Source organism: Sphaeramia orbicularis, chromosome 22, assembly GCF_902148855.1.
Source record: "Sphaeramia orbicularis chromosome 22, fSphaOr1.1, whole genome shotgun sequence".
Lineage (NCBI taxonomy): Eukaryota > Metazoa > Chordata > Actinopteri > Kurtiformes > Apogonidae > Sphaeramia > Sphaeramia orbicularis.
The window spans coordinates 14,575,249-14,599,709 of NC_043978.1; the positions used below are offsets into that span (position 1 = coordinate 14,575,249).

General features: G+C 36.2%; 1 protein-coding gene across 6 annotated transcripts in view; it reads right to left on the reverse strand.

The window, feature by feature from the left end:
* Positions 1–13,972, reverse strand: part of fgfr3 (fibroblast growth factor receptor 3) — a 205,133-nt gene extending 191,161 nt beyond the window's left edge. For all 6 annotated transcript variants that reach the window (XM_030126739.1, XM_030126740.1, XM_030126738.1 and 3 more), the window contains exon 1: positions 13,526–13,972. The gene's annotated coding sequence lies outside the window, so the exon portion shown is untranslated. The remainder of the gene's footprint in view (positions 1–13,525) is intronic.
* Positions 13,973–24,461: the final 10,489 nt, after the last annotated feature.

Sequence of the window (24,461 nt, forward strand, 5' to 3'; positions counted from 1 at the left end):
CAAAAGTGAGACTTTACATACTTTCAATGTGTAACTCCCTGGATCTATCCCTCTTTTATACTGCGGATCTTACATGAAATTTTCACAACTTCTAACCTGTATCCACTGGACACACAAATGCTGGGCCCCATGAATTTGTCATGTTTACCCCCACCTTTACAGCGCCCCAGTGCATGGGGACGTTCACGAATTCTGAGACTGCCAACAGTTCGGTTCAGGACTGAAATTCACTGGGCAGAAGTAGGGATGTAGGGGGGGGGGGGGGGGGGGGGGTTGTTGATCTTCCCCACCCCATCCCCCATCCCCCCCAACAAATCACACCCTGAACATAACTAACAGTGGCATGAAGCGAAGTGAAACTTTACATACTTTCAACATCTCACTCCCGGCTTCTATTCCTCTATTATACTGTGGACCTTACATGAAATTTTCACAACTTCTAACCTGTAACAACTGGAAACCCCCCCCCCCCCCCCCCCCCCCACGGATGCTTATATCATACTTTACTCAGTTAGCCTTTCAACACACTTTTTGCCCATAATTTAATTGCTCAAATGAAAAACAAAACCCAAGAGGAAAAAAACAGCAAGACTGTGAGACCTTAAGGAATCCACAATGCATCCGTACAGTTCTATTTCCTGTTTGTATTCAGCCAATGGGTGAAGACGGCAGAAGACAGTCCACTGTCCACATGGACGTATGCTCATTATTCATTCATTCAAGTTTTATTAAGGACACAAAAACTTGGTCCAGGGAATAAAATAAAAATATACACAACTAGAAAAGCATTTGGAGAGCATAGACCTCCGCCACGGCAGATCAGCCCCCCCCCGTCCCGCCCAATCACCACCAAAATTTTATCATGTGTTCCTTGTGCCAGTATCAACATTTCCTGAAAATTTCATCCAAATCCTTCCATAACTTTTTGAGTTACCTTGCTAACAAACAAACAAACCTTGATGAAAACATAACCTAAACAAGAAAAGCACTCGGAGGCCACAGACCTCCGCCAAGGCAGATCAGTGGGCCCCCATGGCCCCCCTACCCCCACTCACCACCAAAATTTAATCATTTGTTACTTGTGCCAGTATCAACATTTCCTGAAAATTTCATGAAAATCCATCCATAACTTTTTGAGTTATCTTGCTAACAAACAAACAAACAAACAAATACGCACGCAAACACACAAAGCAAAGTGATCACAATGCCTCCTGGTGAAGGTAATAACAACAAGTAATAACAGTAACAAGTAATCTGTAATGGATTACTGTTTGGAAGTAACTTACACAACACCATTCACATGACACTCATGGACAGATAAAGCAGCACACACACACACACACACGGTTCTTATGTAAACACCGCCACCACACCTTTGAATGCTGTAACACACTTCAGCCTTTTCTGTCCTCCACACACACACACACACACACACACACACGCACGCACACACACACACACACACACACACACACACACTCCTCTCAGCCCATCCTCACCTTCTTACAACATAAGACGCCTACATGCTGCTGTGGTTTGTTTATACAGGACGATAAGGCCTCCACTCTACAGGCGTGGACGGAGCTGATTGCAGGGCTCTACGATCTGAAACTTTTGTTTTCTCTGGCACACACACACACACACTCATACAAAAAGAAACAAAAACTTCTGGGCTTTTTACGGGCACTCGGCGGAGCTTCGACGTCTGCTCATGTCAACCTGCAGATCTGTTTAGACAAGCAGCTTCTATACTTATTTGACAAGCACTTCAGTCATGGGAGAAGAAACTGGGACGAAATAAAGGCTAAAAGATCGATCGATTTAACCCATAAAGACCCAAACATCCACTGGTGACCAGAACCATCTACTGATCTGAACTGTTTAATACCTGTTGATCCACTAAACCTGTCAATACATGTAAATAATTGGTGTAAAACACAGTTTGTCATCTTTTCATGGTCATCAGATATGACCCATTTGGACGTTCAGAGGGTCCGTAGTTACCATGGAAACACTGTCATCTTCTACAACATTGATTCACCAGTAAAACCCATGGAGTTGGATCAATGACAGTGGATGGACACACTGGCTTCATGTAAAAGTCCCTTTTCTGAGTTTTTATGAACATCTACATGATCACAGTACATTAAATACAGGAAAATACCTAATTTTCACTTAAAATGTGCAAAATACTGAGCATGATATTATAATAAACAATGATAAATCACTTAAGAAAATTTAATCCTACTGTACACAATTAAACAACGCTTCAGTAAAACATGCAGCTGATATAATAAGGCTACTACTCTGAACAACATTTTATTTATTGATTTAACCTTAATTTAACCAGGAAAAAAAAACTAATTGAGATTAAAAATCACTTTTGTTACAGTGTCCTGGCTAAGACAACACAAAATAAAAATCACAGCCATACATTCACACCAAAAACATATATATAAAACACAAAATAAAAGTCAGTTGTAAAAGCATCCATACATGACTAAACTAAGAACATACATGTACACCACTCATAAGACTTTAGTTTGATATATCATTTAATTTTGACCCTCTGGGAGAGAATTTGAATGTGTTGATAGTTGTTGGCAGTCATTTTATTTACTTATTATTTATTTCATTTTATATTACATTTGTGGTTATGTGTGAATGTTTGTTTTTTTTGTGTATTTTATTATTCTGTATGTAAAGGTGCTAGTGTTGGTGTTTGTTCAATGTTGTTATATTGAAAAACCTTAAATAAGATGTACATGTAAAGCACCATCAGTCATTTCAAAGCTGCTAAAAGTTTAACACAATGTTCCTTAGAAGCGTCTCAAAAGCAGAATCTGATTCAATCAGTTAAAAAACCATCCACATTGATCCTTTTCCCATTCATTTAAAATGACTTTGAACATATTTAAATAGAGCGGTTCCTTCAGTTACAGCTCACATTAGTCGACACAACTGTAATTCGTTCCGTGCCGTCAATCATGATACTAGACTTGGCTGTCACTCAAACTTCAGGATGGACTGATCTGGTCTAAACGATCACATGACTTTAACACATACAGACCCAGTGTTACTTTTATGTCTGTTCCCAAATGAATTTTTCTCTCTATTTAACTATTTTTTAAGTGATTTATCTCCATTTGTTATAATATTATCCTCTTTATTTTGCATATTTTTCAGTGAAAATCAGATATGTTCCTGTATTTAACCCTTTCATGCATGAATTATGAGAACCTTAATCCAGTTTTTTTTCCTGAGTGTTTTTATTCCTCTTTAGGCATGAAAAAAAACAATGTGATGGAGTGTGATTATTTCTTGGAGTTGCAAAATTGTCCACTCAGCTAGATACTATGTGTTTAATTTTTGAAGCAAAGAAACATGTATTTATGAATGAATGAATGAATGAATGAATGAATGAATGAAAGAAATCTTTATTTCGAACATGTAGACAGTAAAATCAAAACAAAAATCAACCAACAAAAATGTAAGTACTGGTACATAAATGATTGATAAGCAAACAAACAACTAAATATATAAATAAATAAATGTAAATAATAATAATAATAATAATAATAATAATAATAATAATAATAATAATAATAATAATAATAATAATAATAACAATAACAATAATAATAATAATAATAATAATAATAAACAAATGAAATGAAATTATACATGCTCAAAAAGGAGTAGGAAGAAGTAAAAACTTTTTATTATTATTTAAGGATATATTGTGTGAAAACTATGAAATAAAAACATTTTTAATACTGCTAATCTGATGTTTTCTCACATTTTAACATACACTAACACTAGACTTTACTCACTTTATGGAAATAATATGAAAAAAAAAAAATTTTTGTTTAAAAAAAAAAACCCTGTTAATTACAGTCTAATATCAATGACAACCAATTAACTTATACTCAAACAACTTACTGTAGATCAGGTTTATCAAGAACAGCAAAGTTACAGTAATAGTATGAATTGCAGTGTTTGTGATGATGCATAAGTGTCCACTGTGTTGGCTGATATGGAACTAAAACAACAAAATTCATGACTACATAAGAGAACAACTCTGAGTAGCTGTCCACTGTAGTGACCACTATGCATGAAAGGGTTCATTCACTGATCAAGTAGATCGGGGGTGCAAAATCCTGGTCCTCGAGATCTACTATCCTGCATTTTTAGATGTTTCCCTCTTCCAACACACCTGACGGTCATTATCAGGTTTCTGCAGAGCTTGATGATAGACCTATCATTCTGAATCAGGTATGCTGGAAGAGGGATACATCTAAAACATGCAGGATAGTGGCTCTCAAGGACCAGGTTTGGGCACCCCTGAGGTGGATGTTCATGAAAGCTTAGATTAAAGTTGAGGGATTTTATATGAGACACAGAGAAAACTGAAGAAAAAGTGACTTTTTCAGCAAAATATATCATTAATTGAACATAATATCCGCTGTCATTGATCCAACTCCATGGGTTTTACTGGTGAATCAATGTTGTAGAAGATGACAGTGTTTCCATGGTAACTACGGAGCCTCTGAACGTCCAAATGGGTCATATCTGATGACCATGAAAAGGTGAAAAACTGTATTTTACACCAATTATTTCTATGTATTGATAGAATTAGTGGATCAACAGGTATTAAACAGTTTAGATCAGTAGATGGTTCTGGTCCATGGTGGATATTTGGTCGTTATGGGTTAATATGTATATTTGGTATATATATTTATGTATTCAGAGCTATATCTATATATGTGTGTGTTCTATTGCTGATCTAGTTGTATCTCAATAGAATGTTTTACCCCATAAAGACCCAGTGCTGTTTTTTGTGGTAGTTCCCATATGATTTTTTCCTCTAAATTTAACCTTTCTGAAGTGATTCATCACCATTTATTGTAATATTACCCTCTGGGTTTTGCATTGTTTCAGTAAAAATCATGTATTTTCCTATGTTTTATACACTGATTATGTAGATGTTCATCAAAGTATTAGATTAAAGTTGAGGGTTACTCTATCTGAAACACAGACAACTGAAGAAAAAGTGACTTTTTCAGCAAAATATATCATTAACTGAACATAATATCCACTGTCATTGATCCAACTCCATGGGTTTTACTGGTGAATCAATGTTGTAGAAGATGACAATGTTTCCGTAGTAACTTCAAATAGGTCATATCTGATGACCATGAAAAGATGAATAACTGTACTTTACACCAATTATTTACATGTATTGATAGAAAAAGTGGATCAACAAGTATTAAACAGTTTACATCATTAAATGGCTTTGGTTGCGAGTCGATGTTTGGGTCTTTATGGGTTAATAAGGTGCAAACAATGTAAACAATTTAGATCAGTCGATGGTTCTGGTCACTGGCGGACGTTTGGGTCTAAAAGGTGGAAAAACTCCATATCTGATGTTAAAAAATATGTCTTTTATTAGGTTTTCTTACACATATAAGTTCAATTATAACATATTAAGTGATGAAACTCTGCTCCAAACTCGATTCTACGCATTAGAAAAGTATTATTCCTGCTCCAAACTCCAAACACTTTGATTTCCCTCAACAACCTCTAGAAGCAACAGAAGAAGAAGAGCCAGTATGGATCCGAAAAGACCCTGCGTGGAGTTCAAAGGCTCCAAAGTGTTTTCATGCTAATATTTTTTATTTTTTTTTACAGCATGAAAGGGAAACACAAGCACGGCGGTGAATAATACATGAACATTAATCATGCAGAACTATCTTCACATTGTAATAGCTGGGAGGCAGAGGAGCGCTTTAACCCGGGTTCAAATCCCTGTCATCCCCTCTCCCTTCGGTGGGGATCAATGCGAGGCAGTCACATGGTAGTCACACCTCTGCGCCGTGTCAGAACTCTTTAATTATTAAACCCACCAATCAACAACAGGGGCTGCATCCACTCTGGCATTTTTGGGACAAGGATCAGAGGTGTTTGGGAGGGCAGACGTGTTCTACAGAGTCTGGTTTTCTTACTTTTCTTTTTGTTTTTTAAGTTTTTATCGACCTTATTATGTTTTCAAACATTTACAAAAAGGAAAAAAAAACAAAGAGAGAGAAAAAAAAGGAAAGACAAAAAGAAAAACAAAACAACCCATAAATTAACCCTTAGGCGTCCACGGTCTGAATCACATGACAGTTTTGACACGTCGTAGCGTTGGAATTTGGTCACGTAGATCACTGTGGACAACTTGTTTTGAAAGTGCGGACTTGAACCTCTCTCCCACTTTTTATTTGATGTTGATAAAGCAAATACAACTGGAGATATGATGTTTTGAACTCGGGGCAAACAAACGTGAGTAAAAGTATGAAAATGAGGTGGGGGGGTGTTATATTTCTGACCATATCTTTGTCATTTTTTGTCCTTTTTCAAAACAGAAAAAACAGGCCAAATCTGCGGATTTCAATCCACAGACTACATTAGCACTACAGGTAAGGGTGAGAATGACCCCCACCTAAACCGGATGTGGAAACCGGGAGGACCAGGGGTGAAGGGGTGAGAAAACCGGAGAAAACACCTGTGTAAAGATATGCTTTTATGTCAAATATTTGAGTATAATTTTAATTTATTACGATTTTCATTTTATATATCTAATATTTGGAACCAATATTCATTTTTAAAGTCTTTGAAGAGGTTTGTTAAGCATCTTTGTGCTATTTATGCAATAAACTGTATCAATTTTTCAAATCGGATTTTATATTTTTTGCGTTTTTTGACCTTTTGTGTTGCTATAGTGGGTTAAAGTGAAAAAATAACAGGCAGATGAGATGGATGAAGTTGTGCTGAAAAAAAAGATACCAAACATGGGTATAGTAAATGTTTCTTTATATAGTATATAAAGGCAAAATCAAAAGTGCTCAAAAACGGTCAAAATAGGCTCAGACCCCTAAGGGTTAAAAAGGCACCCCCAGAACCCCCACAATTCTTATACACATATATACATCCATTTACAGCATGTACACCACCAGCCCCCCCACCCCCCGGATTTTAAGATGTTGTCTTCCTAATATGAGCCATAAACATGTTCGACAGCATTAGTTTTTTCTTACTTTTTCTCATTTTTACTTCCCTTTCTCTGCTCTACACCTTTTTTTTTTTTTTACTTGCATTACTTCTCTCTCCCTTTCTGCTGCTCATCCTCTTTACCCCCACCCCACCCCACCCCCCTCCTCCTAGCTTTATCTCCCCGCCACCACCTTCTCTTCACAGCTCACAATCTGCACCCTCAGGTAGGAAGAGATATGGAACAGCTGAGAGGCAAAAGAGAACTCTACACTGCAAAAAAAAAAAAAAAAAAAAAAAAAAAAAGAAACATCTGACTTACATAAACTGACTGGAATTTGGAATATTTATGTTGAAAGACACATTTTTTTTTAGATTCATTTACTTATTGAGACTTAACCTTGTTCAGATAATGACTTGTTCCAAGAATTTTCACACTATTCAGATTAACTTTATTGTCATTACAAAACCTGCAAGTAAAATAAAAGAAAGAAAAAAAACAAAATAAAATCACCTTTATTGTCGGCTTATATCCCCCTGAGACCCAGCAGGCCTTTTTTTTTGCAGTGTGCTCTTAAAGCTGTCACACTGCAACTTAATTGATTCTCAAAATATATGTGTATATATAGATATATTTAAAAAAACATGTGTAAGAAGTGATTTATCTTGTTTTAAGAGTCAGTTTCTTTCATTCATCTGTACGCATGCTCATTTCTAGATTTAACAATCTTACTTCAAAAAATCTTGTCATGTGAAATTATCTTGCTGCATGAACAGATATTTCACTTATTTTGAGCACCTTTTCCCTCAGATTTAGTGTTTTTATCTTGTTTTTAGATGCCTTTTTAAAGTGCAGGTGTGACACTCTGAGCCATGGACTCGTGACACTAAAACCTAAAGCAAAGGCAGACTTCTACTGTCAGATAAAGATGATCTTCACTGTGAAAACCAGTACAAACTAATGACCAATCAGTCTGATATAAGTTCTAAAGACACGATTCTCCTTCTGTGACCTGGAAGTTTAACCCATAAAGACCCAGCGTTACTTTTATGTCAGCTCCCAACTGAAATTTTCCCAATATCTAACCTTTCTTTAGTGATTTATCACTATTTATTTATAACATTATCCTCTGAATTTGGTATTTTTCCAGTTATTTAATTCACTGACCATGAAGATGTTCTTAAAAGCTCAGATAAAGTTGACAGTTATATCAAAAACAGAGAAAACTGAAGAAAAAGGGAATTTTGTTTATTTTTCTACATTTTGTCACCTCTTCTATAACTTTTTCTTCCATTTTATTCAGTTTGTGCCTTAATATATCCACATAACTTATTATTTTGTTGCTTTATTATTCAATTTTGTTAAGAAAAATGCAGAAAAAGTGACTTTTTCAGCAAAATCTATCATTAACTGAACATAAACCCAGTGTCTCCATCCACTGTCATTGATCCAACTCCATGGGTTTTACTGGGGAATCAATGCTGTAGAAGATGACGGTGTTTCCACGGTAACTATGGAGCCTTTGAACGTCCAAATGGGTCATATCTGATGACCGTGAAAAGATGAAAAACTGCATTTTACACCAATTATTTGCACGTATTGACAGGATTAGTGGATCAACAGATATTGAAGATATAAGAACTGTAATTCGTTCCGTGCCGTCAATCATGATACTAGACTTGGCCACCGCTCAAACTTCAGGATGGACTGATCTGGTCTAAACGATCACATGACTTTAACACATAAAGACCCAGTGTTACTTTAGTGGCAGTTCCCAAATGCATTTTTCTGTACATTTAACCTTTTTTAAGTGATTTATCTCCATTTATTATAATATTATCCTCTGTATTTTGCATATTTTTCACTGTGAATCAGGTATTTTCCTGTATTTAATTCACAGACCGTTTAGATGTTCATGACAGCTCAGATTAAAGTTGAGGGTTATTATATGAGACACACAGAAGACTGAATAAAAAGTGACTTTTTCACCAAAATGTATCATTAACTGAACATGAACCAAGCATTTCCATGGGATTTACTGGTGAATCAATGTTGTAGAAGATGACAGTGTTTCCACGGTAACTACTGAGCCTCTGAACGTCCAAATGGGTCATATCCGATGACCATGAAAAGATGACAAACTGTATTTTACACTGATTATTTACATGTTTTGATAGAATTAGTGAATCAACGGGTCTTAAACAGTTTAGATCAGTGGATTATTTCAGTCGGTGGTGGATGTTTAGGTCTTTATGGGTTAATCAGGTCACCATGTACGCTTTCTCAGCCACATTATGAGACCTTGGGATCCTATATTGACACTGTGGGAGACACCATTAACTCCTTTAATGTAACTGTAAATCGTTCTCTTGAATATTACAGGCACAGCATGGGGTCTGAGAACAGTTTCAACACCAATGAAGCTCAATAAAGCTCATAAGTGACTGTTCCAGGGTTATTATAAGTGAGGAATAATATCACACAGAGACACCGTAGGAGGTAAAAGGGCTCAAACTGTTCAATAAACTCCAAACTGCAACACAGAAGGTTTGAATATTACAGATAATTAGACAGATTTACGCACTTTTCTAAAATTAGAAAACTTCCAGCCTATTACTGCATAAGAGGAACTTTTCAGTGAGATATAAGAACTGATTTTTAGACAATAGATCTTCAATTCAAGCAAGAAAAATCTGTCATTGGAGCAATTTTCCAGATCTATTGTCTAAAAATCAGTTCTTATATCTCACTGAAAAGTTCCTCTTTAGGTTTATTATGTCTTATTTTATGTGTGATGAAATATTTGGACTAGAAATGAGAAAAATACACTTGGTAAGGTTTGGATTTTTGCAGTGTATTGAGTACCAACCGATACATAAGGTCCCAGTATCAGCATCGGAATTTATGCCAAAAGTCTGAGTAATTCCTACAAAAGCACTGATATGTAGCATTTATAGTAACAAACTGTTAAAGCATAGGGTTAGAATTATTGACTTTCATTTGCCTTGTCAATACCTGAGTAGAAATAGCTTTTTTTGTAGAATAAGAGCAAAAAACAGACTATTTTGTACACGTACACTGCAAAAATCTAAATCTTACCAAGTGTATTTTTGTCATTTCTAGTCCAAATATCTCATCACACTTAAAATAAGACATAATCACCTAAAGAGGAACTTTTCAATGAGATATAAGACCTGATTTTTAGACAACAGATCTGGAAAATCTTATTTCAAGAAATCTTACCAAGATAATTTTCACATTTTTTTTGCTTAATTCAAGCAAAGTTCAAGTTCTTATATCTCATTGAAAAGTTCCTCTTCAGGTGATTATGTCTTATTTTAAGTGTGATGAGATATTTGGACTAGAAATGACAAAAATACACTTGGTAAGATTTAGATTTTTGCAGTTTTCTCTTTCAGAAACAGTGTAGTAATAGGCTGAAAGTTGTCTAATTTTAGAAAAGTGCGTAAATCTGTCTAATTATCTGTAATATTCAAACCTTCTGTGTTGCAGTTTGGAGTTTATTGAACAGTTTGAGCCCTTTTACCTCCTACGGTGTCTCTGTGTGATATTGTTTGTTACTTATAATAACCCTGGAACAGTCACTTATGTTTCAGTGAGATAGAAGAACCTGAATTAAGCAAAAAGACAATCTGCCGATGGAACAAGTGAAAATGATCTTTGTAAGATGTCTCAAAATCTGATTTTCAAGATCTTTTGTCTAAAAATAAGTTCTTATATCTCACTGAAACGTTACTCTTTAGGTGATTTTGTCTTATTTTAAGTGTGATGAGATATTTAGAGTAGAAATGACAAAAATACACTTGGTAAGATTTAGATTTTTGCAGTTTTCTCTTTCAGAAACAGTGCAGTAATAGGCTGAAAGTTGTCTAATTTTAGAAAAGTGTGTAAATCTGTCTAATTATCTGTAATATTCAAACCTTCTGTGTTGCAGTTTGGAGTTTATTGAACAGTTTGAGCCCTTTTACCTCCTACGGTGTCTCTGTGTGATATTGTTTGTTACTTATAATAACCCTGGAACAGTCACTTATGTTTCAGTGAGATAGAAGAACCTGAATTAAGCAAAAAGACAATCTGCTGATGGAACAAGTGAAATTGATCTTGGTAAGATTTAATAAGATAAGATTTTCCAGATCTACTGTCTAAAAATCAGTTCTTATATCTCACTGAAACGTTACTCTTTAGGTGATTTTGTCTTATTTTAAGTGTGATGAGATATCTGGACAAGAAATGAGAAAAATACATTGGGTAAGATTTGGATTTTTTGCAGTTTTCTCTTTCAGAAACAGTGCAGTAATAGGCTGGAAGTTGTCTATTCCAGGGTTATTATAAGTAAGAAATAATATCACACAGAGACACCGTAGGAGGTAAAAGGGCTCAAACTGTTCAATAAACTCCAAACTGCAACACAGAAGGTTTGAATATTACAGATAATTGCACTTTTCTAAAATTTGTGAACTTCCAGCCTATTACTGCACTGTTTCTGAAAGAGAAAACTGCAAAAATCTAAATCTTACCAAGTGTATTTTTCTCATTTCTAGTCCAAATATGTCATCACACTTAAAATAAGACAGAATCACCTAAAGAGGAACTTTTCAGTGAGATATAAGAACTGATTTTTAGACAAAAGATCTGGAAAATCTGATTTTAAGAAATCTTACCAAGATCATGTTCACTTGTTCCATCGGCAGATTTTCTTTTTGCTTAATTCAAGTAAAGTTCAAGTTCTTCTATCTCACTGAAACATAAGTGACTGTTCCAGGGTTATTATAAGTAAGAAATAATATCACACAGAGACACCGTAGGAGGTAAAAGGGCTCAAACTGTTCAATAAACTCCAAACTGCAACACAGAAGGTTTGAATATTACAGATAATTAGACAGATTTACGCACTTTTCTAACTGGAACAGTCACTTATGTTTCAGTGAGATATTTGAACTTGAATTAAGCAAAAAGAAAATCTGCCAGTGGAACAAGTGAAAATGATCGTTGTAAGATGTCTTAAAATCAGATTTTCAAGATCTTTAGTCTAAAAATCAGTTCTTATATCTCCCTGAAAAGTTCCTCTTTAGGTGATTCTGTCTTTTTTTAAGTGTGATGAGATATCTGGACTAGAAATGAGAAAAATACACTTGATAAGATTTGGATTTTTGCAGTGAAAAGGTAAGAAAAGGGACCAAAAACTGCGCACACAGCGATGGTCTCAGGCCAATTTGGGTAATGAAAAGAGGTAATCAGAGTCTCATTTGGAACAGAAATGTGTCTGAGGCTCCACTCTGATTGAAAACGCAGCAAACTGGCGTGCGTTATTTCTCGGGTCAATAGACGCAATTAATTTGCAGCATTAGCTCAACTATTATCATGCGCACGTTTGTTTCTGGCTCTGAAATGGAATACAAGTCCCCAATCTCATTTCCAGACCTTTTTTTTTTTTGTTTAGGAGGATGCTATAATCTGCTAATTTTCCTCGGTGATGACTTGACATGCTGGGGAGTCAAAGCTGAGCTGAGTGGCCAAAATCACCATCTGAATCCTATTGAAGCGCATGTGTTTGAAGAGAGGATGACTGATCTGCTGCTGAGAGAGGAGAACCGCACAGCTCGTTCATTCAAAGGGAGGGGGAAAGAAAAAAAAAAAAAAAAAAAAAGGCTTTCTGGAGAAACTTCAGAGATGATCAGAGGCATTAGAGAGCGCGGCGCAGTGAAAGAAGCTGATGTGTAATTCATATTTCTGCTCCTAAGCAGGGAAGACGTCACTGTTGCAGTGAAGACACAAGGCGTGTTCATCTAAACGAGCAGATGAAGGAGAAGAAAGTCTAGATTTGGACTTTTTTCAGGAATATTACGCATAGAAACATTTGATTTAACTCGTTTAGACGCATCTAACAATCATCTTTAACCCCTGGAACACATTAAATATCATTATCCATGCGTAAATCTCAGTTATTAACTATAGATTTCACTTGTTATTCCATGAATTTCCTGAAGCTGTGAATATTTTCAGTGGATTCAATCTGAGAATAATTCTGGAAAAAAAAAAAAAAATTCTCATAAACTAAACTCAATCCATTATCGGTTCCAGAAAAATATCCTAACAGACGCAGCTTTGCAGCCCTGCGTAATTTCACCCAACCTGCGCCACGCATCGCGCACCTACAATTAAGGAGCAATCAGAAACCCATGCGCGCCTTCTCCAAACCAAGGTGACAGAAATACGCGCAGACTGGGTCCTCCGTGCGCTCACACTGGGTCGGACGGAACATTGTTACGCACGGAACCGGGACGGAGCAGCCGTTCCTAATGCGCCACCTGTGCGATGGCACGACTGTGAGCTGGTCCAACAGAGACTGGAACCAAACCTGTCTGACTCACATCTACAAGGAAGTGGAATCTCATATTCTACATTTCCAGATTATGATTATACTACTTTAATAATAATAATAATAATAATAATAATAATAATAATACTTACCCAAAGTATCCTGTTCTGACAGTAAATCTCAGCCTTTCAGATGCCTCCAAGTATTCAGTTATTATCCAGAAAACTGCACAAAAACCCGCAAAACTACTCTTAAATCCGTGCGTCCCCACTCCTCGTGGAGCACTTTTGGCGACAGTGGAGGAACAAAAAAAAAAAAAAAAAGAAAAAGAAAAGAAAAGGTCCGAAATCCCTCTCACGACTTGACAGCGAAGAGGGTCCTCGGCTCGGGCACCGCGGCTCTGAAAGCCAACTTCTTCTGCACTAAATCCTGTTTTCCGGTGCGCACTGCTGTCCAAAGTGTCCAAAGCCCCGGAGCGCGTGCATCCTCTCGAGCTCGGGTGCGCGTGCGGAGGCGGTTCGGGGACGCAGCGGTCGGTTCGCGGCTCCTTGCTCCCGGTCCTGGTCCTGGTGCCAGTTGGTGGGTTTCGTATCCACGGATCAGCCAACTCGGACTGGTGTCTCTCCTCCGCTGGCTGCCTGTGAAGTACGAGCTGCACGCTGCCGTTCGTCAAAACAGCCCCGGTGAAGAGGCACGAGCGCTTCCGGTTGGACTTTTCAATGTAAAAGTAGTTATTGGTGGATGAGCCGGTGACGTAATCCTGCGCGTAACCGAACCGCAAACCTACAGATGCATAACACCCTGGCTATTTATAAACGATTATTTAATATTGACTGAACTCTCTGTTGTGTTTATTTATTTAAATTTGTTAGATCTGTAATTTTTATTTACTTTTTTATACTATCATTTATATATTATGCTTTGTATCTTTCATTATTTTCTTAAACTTATATGTTCAAATGCTTTTTTCCCTTTTGACATCTTGTTGTTTGTTCATATTTTTGTACTGTATACTTAAATGTTTTCAATAACGTTGAGAAAAAAAAAAAAAAAAAAAAAAAAAAAAAAAAAAAAAATATATATATATATATATATATATATATATATATATATATATATATATATATACACCAAAACACACCCAAATTTTTAAATCTTCCTAATGGAATTTGAAAAATATATTAAATCTTTAGAATTCATCTATAACACAAACAAACAAACAAACAAAAAAACAACAACAACAACAAAAAAAACAACCTTTAGCATCCTGGCTATTTATAAACAATTCTCTAAAATAGACTGTTAAAGTTGGAAAAAAAAAAAAAAAAAACCTACAAATGCATAAAAAATTAAAAAAATATATAAAATAATTTTAAAAAATTAAAAATAAATAAATAAATAAATAACAGTTTAATAATAAAACAACTGATTTAATTTCAGTCAGACAAAGTTAAATAGTTCCCAAAACATCAACCATATGATATTATTGATCCTACAGTGGGGTTATTCAAGAGTTTCAGCAGAATTTAAAGTGGACTGAACATGCACAAAGGTCATAATAGCATGAAAAAAAATTAAGAATAACAAAAAAATCTGAAAAAAAAAAAAAAAAAAATCAGGGTTTTATTAAAGGGTTTTAGTAAAGCTGCCCCTGAGGAGAAATATGACACCTGTGCATTCTAGATTTGGCAAAAGTAAAGAGCTGAAGTTGTGAAAATGGCACAAGTGGCTTCATTTTGTTTTTATTTATTTATTTATTTTTTAAATATCACCATCGTCTTCCTCCTATTAAACATTCATCCTATAAGATTATATTTGAAGGTTGTATTATAATATTCATATAAAATAGTGGTAAAATAACCTCCACTATAACCCCTTTTTACCAATGCAGGAACCTGGAACTTTGAAAAACCTTCCCTGTTTACATACCAGTGAAAAAATATAGAATCATATGGATGTTACGTCATATCCAACTGAAATCAGGTAAGTCACACTGAAGGGAAAAGTACATGAATGAAATAAACTAATAAAGTGGATAGGTTTATGTGAAATATTACTTTGCATTGAGTCTGAATAAAACAACTGAACTTGAGCATTAAACTATTAAAAAAAATAAAATAAATAAATAACATGATATTTTATTGTTGTCATTGTTTTTTTTTTTTACAACTTAAATCTGTTTATTTTAATGTGATCATGTATTTTTGTCTAAAATCACTATCATTCACTTATTTCCACTCTGCTTCGTCTTTTATTGTGAAGGTGGTGACGCGCAGTGGTTGTGAGATGCGCGCACTTGACTCCCCCCCCCTCCCCGGGTCTCCACAGTCCCGTCACGGGCCGGGATGCCTGCTGGCTGCCTCTCAGCCTCCCTCCGCCGGGCCGCGCGCCGCCGGGACAAACAGCAGCAGCGGGGAGAGGGAGATCAGATTTCGGCGCGCCGCCCCCTCGGGGGCCGATGGAGGCAACGAGTGACGGATGGTCCAAGCGCCTCCCCGCACCCCGTTCACAAAAAAACCCACAAAGCAAAGGGGGCTCCTTCAAAGTGGGCAGTTGAATGAGCTGTGGAATGATTTCAGAAGGAGGAAGATGAGGATGTTTATGAAACTGAAGCCACTTGGACCAGTTTCACAACTTCTACACTGATGCTGCGTTCACACTGCAGACAAACGAGGCCCAAATCGGATTGTTTTTTTACCCAAATGTGACCTGGATCCAAGGTTATTATCGTTAACGAAAACTAACGAAATGACGAAAACTAGAATTGAAAAAACATTTTCTTTAACTGAAACAAATAAAAACTATAATGACAAGAAAAAAATGAGAACTAACTGAAACTGTATTGTGTGTTTACAAAACTAACTAAAACGTACAAAAATTATGGATAAAATTCCCTTCGTTTTCGTCTAAACTATAATGAAAAATCCAAAACTATTAGAACCTGGCCTGTATTCCATCTGTTAAAGTTTAGTCTGAACCGTGGATCAACAAATGGCAACTTAGCAAAGATAATAACATCCCATAATAACTTTATATCTTCACAAGCCTCAGAATCCAACTCATCCGTGTAGAAGAAATGCTGCCGTTTAACCATCGAACTCCATTCTTTTCATTTACAGCTGAGTCCAATGGAAACAACAACACAATGCATCTATTTTCATCTATTTTTATCACTTCTTTTCTTTGACTCTAAGGCTGCGTTCACACTGCAGACAAACGAGGCCCAAATCGGATGGTTTTTTTACCCATATGTGACCTGGATCCAAGGTTATTATCGTTAACGAAAACTAACGAAATGACGAAAACTAGAATTGAAAAAACATTTTCTTTAACTGAAACAAATAAAAACTATAATGACAAGAAAAAAATGAGAACTAACTGAAACTGTATTGTGTGTTTACAAAACTAACTAAAACGTACAAAAATTATGGATAAAATTCCCTTCGTTTTCGTCTAAACTATAATGAAAAATCCAAAACTATTAGAACCTGGCCTGTATTCCATCTGTTAAAGTTTAGTCTGAACCGTGGATCAACAAATGGCAACTTAGCAAAGATAATAACATCCCATAATAACTTTATATCTTCACAAGCCTCAGAATCCAACTCATCCGTGTAGAAGAAATGCTGCCGTTTAACCATCGAACTCCATTCTTTTCATTTACAGCTGAGTCCAATGGAAACAACAACACAATGCATCTATTTTCATCTATTTTTATCACTTCTTTTCTTTGACTCTAAGGCTGCGTTCACACTGCAGACAAATGAGGCCCAAATCGGATTTTTTGCCTATGTGTGACCTGTATCCAATCTGTTAAAATTTAGTCTGAACTGTAGATCAACAAATGGCAACTTAGCAAAGATAACTAGAAAAGCACTCAGAGCACAGACCTCCACCAAGGCAGATCAGTGCCCCCCCGGCATCACCACCAAAATTTAATCATTTGTTCCTTGTGCCAGTATCAACATTTCCTGAAATTTTCATCCAAATCCGTCCATAACTTTTTGAGTTATCTTGCACACAGACAGACAGACCAATGCCGGCAAAAACATAACCTCCTTGGCGGAGGTAATAACTTGATATCTTCATAAGCTTCAGAATCAAACTCATCCATGTAGAAGAAACGCTGCCATTTCAGCACCAACCTCTATTCTTTTCATTTACAGCTGAGTCCAGTGAAAAAAATAGGACCAATGGCCCTGTAGCTTACCGGCCAAATGAAAAGCTTTGGGAAATGTATCCAGATGGCATTTATTATCACCCAGTTCTGTGTATTTATTATATTACAGAAATAGCCCATGTTTTGGTCATATTCCAATCAGATCTGTACAAAATGTAAATTCCAACTTGCTATCATTGATACTTACTGATTTATTGGATCGATCCACTTTCTATCTGTTATAATGGGAAACATTTTCAAAGTCACACCAAATCCAGAATCAGATCCAGATCCATATAATTTCAATACCTTGTGTTGACATCCTCATACAGAAGCTGTATACCAAGTTTGAAGTCAATCAGAACTGGAGTTTGGGAGAAAAAGATGATTGAAATTTTTTCCCCATAAGAGCCCATGTTAAATTTTCCGTAAGTTCCCGGATCCAGAAGAAGATCCTGATCAGCATGTGGCCATTATGTTTTGGTCATCTCCCCATCAGGGCTGGACTGTAGAAATTTACACTGGATATCATTTATATTTACTGAGTTATTGCATCGATTCACTTCCTATCGCTTATAATGGGGACATTTTTCAAAGTCGCACCAAATCCAGAATCAGATCCGGATCCAAATAATTTCACTAACTTTTGTTGACATCATCATAAAGAAGCTATAAACCAAATTTGAAGTCAATTGGAATTGTAGTTTCGGAGAAGAAGACGATTGAAATTTTTGTAACGGACGACAGATGACGACAGACAACGCCAGACGCTGCATGACGACAATAGCTTAGGGCCTGTCGGCCGGTAAGCTAAAAACAGCACAATGCATCTATTTTCTATCCTATTCCTGGAGACCGTTTCCAGTACAGGATACTACAGACTTTACAGTACCTGGTTGTCATAGCGATGCGGCGCGTTACTTCTGTGTCGTCTGCTCAGAGAGTTGCTGATAAACTCACTCGTTGCGTGTTGTCTTGTCAAGCTCACGCTGAATTTTTACGTCTGAACCTCCTTGACAGACCATGGTGTAGTTTTGGGCTGTCATCATGTGGATCAACCTACTGCTATATTTACTGTCAACTTCTGCATCTGTTTTTTGTAAAACGGCGGGTCACAGAGATGACTGTCTGACCAATCAGTGGTCTGCAGTGTTTACACGTCACGTTTTAGTATCTGGTCCCCAGTCCAGGAACCTCGGCGGAGGTGATACCAAAAAACTAGTACCGGGTACCAGATTCCAGGCCCTTTTTCGTAATGGAAACGCAAAAAGGTCGAGTCGAGTCAAGCTGATACCATATGCGTGAACCTCCCAGCCGCCTACAGTGGCAGCACGAGCCTCCGTTTCCCACAATGCACATTGCAACAAAAAAATTCAGAAGATGCCCAAGTGACCTCCCAGTCTGAATATAAACACATGGGTTTGGTTTATGGTGGATGGCACTTTGAAATTGTTCACCATAATGCAAGAGATTCAGGTGAGTAATCCCAGAACGAGGTGCTTCGAGCCCGCACATGCCAGCCCAAAGCATCCAGCCTGGCCGCACAACGTCACACCCGCTGGTTCAGTCATGTCCTCCGCCTCCCTCCTGACCATCCAACAAGAGCCATCCTTCAATTTGACCCAAAGGCCACAGACTGGAAACGACCACAAGAGAAGCCCCGCACCTGATGGCTCGACGTCATTGCAGGCGACCTCCAACAACATGGAGTTACCATGGAGGACGCAGAGCAGCTGGCACAAGACCGCCAGCGATGGAAAACACTGGTTCGCCTGGTCAGCTCAACGCACCGGGATGGGACGCCCGCCCCATGTCAGGAGTCCTAGTAGTAGTAGTAGTAATCACAGAAAGACTTACAGGTTCTTGATACTTAGGCTATGACTGAGGTTTACAGATTTGATGAAAAATTGGTCAATGAAAGTCTCCCGCATCTTTAAAATAAGACAATCACCTAAAGAGTAACTTTTTAGAGAGATATAAGAACTTATTTTTAGACAATAGATCTGGAAAATCTTATGTCAAGAAATCTTACCAAGATAATTTTCACTTGTTCCATTGGCAGATTTTTTTTGTTTAATTCAAGAATTTTTTGCTTAAATCAAGAGTTTTTTTGGCTTAATTCAAGATCTTTTTTGCTTAAATTAAGCCAAAAAAAAAAAAAAAAAAAAGCCGATGGAACAAGTGAAAATGATCTTGGTAAGCTTTCTTGAAATCAGATTTTCCAGATCTACTGTCTAAAAATCAGTTCTTAAATCTCACTGAAAAGTTCCCCTTTAGGTGATTATGTCTTATTTTAAGTGTGATGAGATATTTTACTTAGACATGCGGAAAAATACACCTGGTAAGATTTACACTTTTGCAGTGTTTACTTACTCTTGCCAGATCTAGAAAGCAGAGATGTGACATTTCTCGTCAGGAGCAGCTTTACTGGGGATAAAACCCTGATGGATCCTCGGGGCCCAAACCACACAGGGGCCCCGGAACACCTCAGGGATTAGAGATGGAGTTGTCACTGTTTAAGGTTTTGTCAGAGCTGTTTTTATGCAGTTCTTCAGCAGAGGCACCAGTTTTATCTCCCCACATTCTGCACAGACTTACTGAAGAAAAACTGTGAAAGTACTCCAGTAAATGTGGAGAAGTGGTCCAGTTAGTATGAATATGTCAAATCTGTACTTAACACCATAGACCAGAATCAGAATACATGTAGTTGTGCAGTAGAGTAGAAGTATAATTAAAATAGCAGGAAAGAACTTATCAATACAAGTAGAAAGAACACACACACACATATATATATATAGCTCTGAATATATAACTATATATACCAAATATACATATTTACCCATAAAGACCCAAACATTCACTGGTGACCAGAACTATCTACTGATCTAAAGTGTTTAACACCTGTTGATCCACTAATCCTATCAATACATGTAAATAATTGGTGTAAAATACAGTTTATCGTCTTTTCATGGTCATCAGATATTACCCATTTGGAGGTGGATCTCATAAAATCACATTGTATGTCACGTCAGTTCTAATGATATTTGGCGTGCTATATGTATACGCATTTTCATCTTTTTGCGTGTTGTTCAGTGTCATTTGATCGCGCATTAGTTTACACCAACATCTCCGGTTCACATAACGCAAACATTGAGTGTGTCGTATTTGACGTGGCGTGTATGTTTCTGACTTTAAGAATGATTTTGTGTCGTTTCAGTTCCATACAATATATGCCGTAGCTTTATGTCAGAGTGATGTATAACAATTGCCTTTATATATGTGCTAAGTTTGAAGTAAACTGAAACAAAGTTGAGGTTTTTGTAGACAAAATTGAAATTTCACCCATTATAAGTAAATGGGGAAAAAAAAGATTTTAGAAATTCACAAAAAATTTTGACTTTGACGTACTTTTCCCAAAATGTAATCACATCTCTTCTGGATCACTGGTAATCTATAAACTCAATCTGGTATGAATTCAACCAGTAGTTTTGCTGCTAAAGTGTTAACAAAGAAACAAACCGAACCAAAAACAATACCCCTAGCCTTCCCTTCGGGGGTGGGGGATAATGATATAAATAAAACATCACAATAAAATAACTTATAAGACTTACATTGTCATTTGGTTGAAAATTTAAAAATATTGAAACATTTTTAAATTATGGTGCAATTCAAGTGAAATAAAAAGACTGTAAAAAGTTGTATGTAAAAAATAAATAAATAACCTGAAATGTTCTATACTTTCAAAATGTTACCAGTAACATTTTGAAAGTATAGAACATTTCAGTTAATTTTTTTTTTCCACATATGGGCAAAAACAATCTGATTTGAGCCACATTTGCCTACTGTCTGAATGTGTAACCTATATTGTTAATTGGTTGAAAGTGTAAAAATATTGAAATAATGTTAAATTATGGTGCCATTCAAGGGAAATAAAAAGATTGTAAAAAGTTGTGTGTGTGTGTGTGTGTGTATGTATGCATATATATATATATATATATATATATATATATATATATATATATATATATATATATATATATATATATATATAAATACCTGAAATGTTCTACATTTTCAAAAAGTTACTGGTAACATTTTGAAAGTATAGAGCATTTCAGTTTTTTTTTTTTTTTAATTGTTATTTGGTTGAAAATTTAAATACATTGAAAAATTGTGAAATTATGGTGCCATTCAAGGGAAATAAAATGACTATAAAAACCTGTATGTAAAATAAATAAATAAATAAAATACCTGAAATGTTCTATATTTTCAAAATGTTCTTGGTAAAATGTATTTGTGGATCTAAAGTTGCCAGAAATTCCCAATGTATCCAATGTGATACAAAAAATGTAGCATAAACAAAATGAGATAGATAGATAGATAGATAGATAGATAGATAGATAGATAGATAGATAGATAGATAGATAGATAGATAGATAGATAGATAGATAGATAGATAGATAGATAGATAGATAGATAGATAGATAGATAGACAAGTCTTTGTTGTCATGGCACAGTCATACACAGTATAAAACACAGCAACATTAGAACTCAATACTTTTCAGTGCAGAGGAAGATAAATAATATTATAAATGTATTTTTATATACACCTGACAAAATGTTTTGTTTGTTATGGCAAAATGTTTTGTTTGGATTATGTTAAAAGGGCTAATAAACATTTCAATTCCATGCACAAACATAATAATAGCACGAAAAAATTAAGAGTACGAAAAAATCTGGGTTTTATCTGCAGTAAAGCTGCCCCTGAGGACAAATGACACCTCTGCTTTCTAGATTTGGCAAAAGTAAAAGAACTGAAGTTGTGAAAATGGCACAAGTGGCTTCATTTTTTTTTTTTTTTTTTAAATATCATCTTCCTCCTTCTGTTAAACATTCAGAAACATTCAGAAACATTCAGCCTGTAAAATTATATATGAAGGTTTTATTGTAGTATTCATATAAAATAGTGGTTTAAAAAAAAAAAAACAAAACTCTACACTATAACCCCTTTACCAATGCAGCAACCTTTACTTTATCTGGAACTTTGAAAAACCTTGAAACTAATAAACATTTCAATTCCAAAAAATGTGAATTTTGTGGCTGGTTTTTAATGAGTCAGCTTTTCCAGGGTTAAACATCATTTAACAGTCAGTATTGGTCTCCAGTCATTAGACAGTTCCAGCCAGCCCAAACCAATGTTTGACCAGTCAGACCCAAAGTGTGCTGAGTGAACAGTCAATTACCATTAAGTGCCCATTTAATCTGTAATCTACTGCAGCCATTGGGCTAATTACTGGTGTCAGGACAGAGGTGATAGCACCCGACGCTGCTTTGAACAACACGCCAATTACTGTCATCTCTTAAACTGTGTTTTGAGAAGGCAACTTTATGACGCCATAAAGCGAGTCGGCCCTGCGCTAAGTGACTCTGGGCTGGAGGAGTGGGCCGCTGTCAGCCTCAGTTTGTCCAGGAGGGAGTGGGTTTTTTCGCTGTGATTTGTGACAACCTCCACAACAACACCACCACCGTCAACACGCCGTAAATAATAATTAGGAGTGCGACACCTGCATCAGACGGACAGGTGGATCCACTCACTTCTGTGTTTGGATAATTGGATTTCAGAGTCTGACTTGGACAAAAGAAGCAATCTGAGAGTCTAAACATTGGATGGTCTTTTTTTTATTTTTTTATAACAAACGGCTAACCTGTCAATCACATCAGTTCATTTAAGATGCAGTTTACGTCCAGTCACAATCCAAATGGCTCATATAACCATCAAATGTGCTTCTTAATAACCGCATAATTTCAGTTTGATCATTTCTGTCCAGTTCAGAGGTGTCAAACTCATTTTAGTTCAGGGACCACATCCTTCCAAATATGATCTGAAGTGACCAGTAAAATAATCACATAATAATTAAGGCTGTCAAAATTATAAGATATAATTATATTATAAGATAGAAACAGTTGAGTCAAATACCATAAATAGGCATAAAACAATAGGACACAACGCACAGTGATAAAAAAGACCACAGATTAAAACCTAATAGTTAGTCTAAACAGGTGTGTCTTCAACCCAGACTTGAATTAACACAGATTAATCCATCATCAAAATTAATCTGATTAAAAATTTTAATGCAATTAACCCATCTACGGTGCAGAATGACTCTGAACGTCTCTGCCAACGCATTTCGGGCAGTAGAGTTAGCACCGCACAAATGGGCAGTTGATCTGGTAGTGACAGCAGCAGAACCAACCCATAAAGATGGAAGACGCTAAACAACACGTTAGCCCTCTGGATGGAAATATGACGACAAAAAACCCCAAGACGGAACAGTCGACCGACATAAAGTATTGTACACACTCTGCAGGAAGGAGGTTTCTTTCCACCGAAGCAATTCCAGATTAAAATACCACATTCATGCAAAGCATAAGTTAGTCAAGGATTCTGCTAGCACTTTGGCTAATGGGCCACCTAGCTTGCAACAAACCCGATAAGTGCATATATTCCCTTCTTTCTTGAATCTGTTTACTCATGCAAAATGAAACACAATTATTATAATATGTCTAAATGAGCCCTCCCTCTGTATATGTATACAAGCAAGGAATGGAAGAGCATGTGAATATAAAGTTTGAGATCGTTACTTAAACACCAGCTGTAATTAAAAATGAAGTCCTCTGAAGAAAGGGGGTTTGGGGGGTTGGGAGTGGCGGGTTAAAAAAAAATACAAATAAAATATATAGATGAAAAATGAATATTTGATCATGATTAATCTAAATTAATCCACAGCGACCCTGTGATTAATCTGATTAAAATTTTTAATCGTTTGACAGCACTAGACTTTAGATCTTTTCATTCACAGGTAATGCTATAGCCTCTTAAGACCTAGAAATGCATTTTTGTCCTCTGGAGGGTATAAGAGTTTTACATG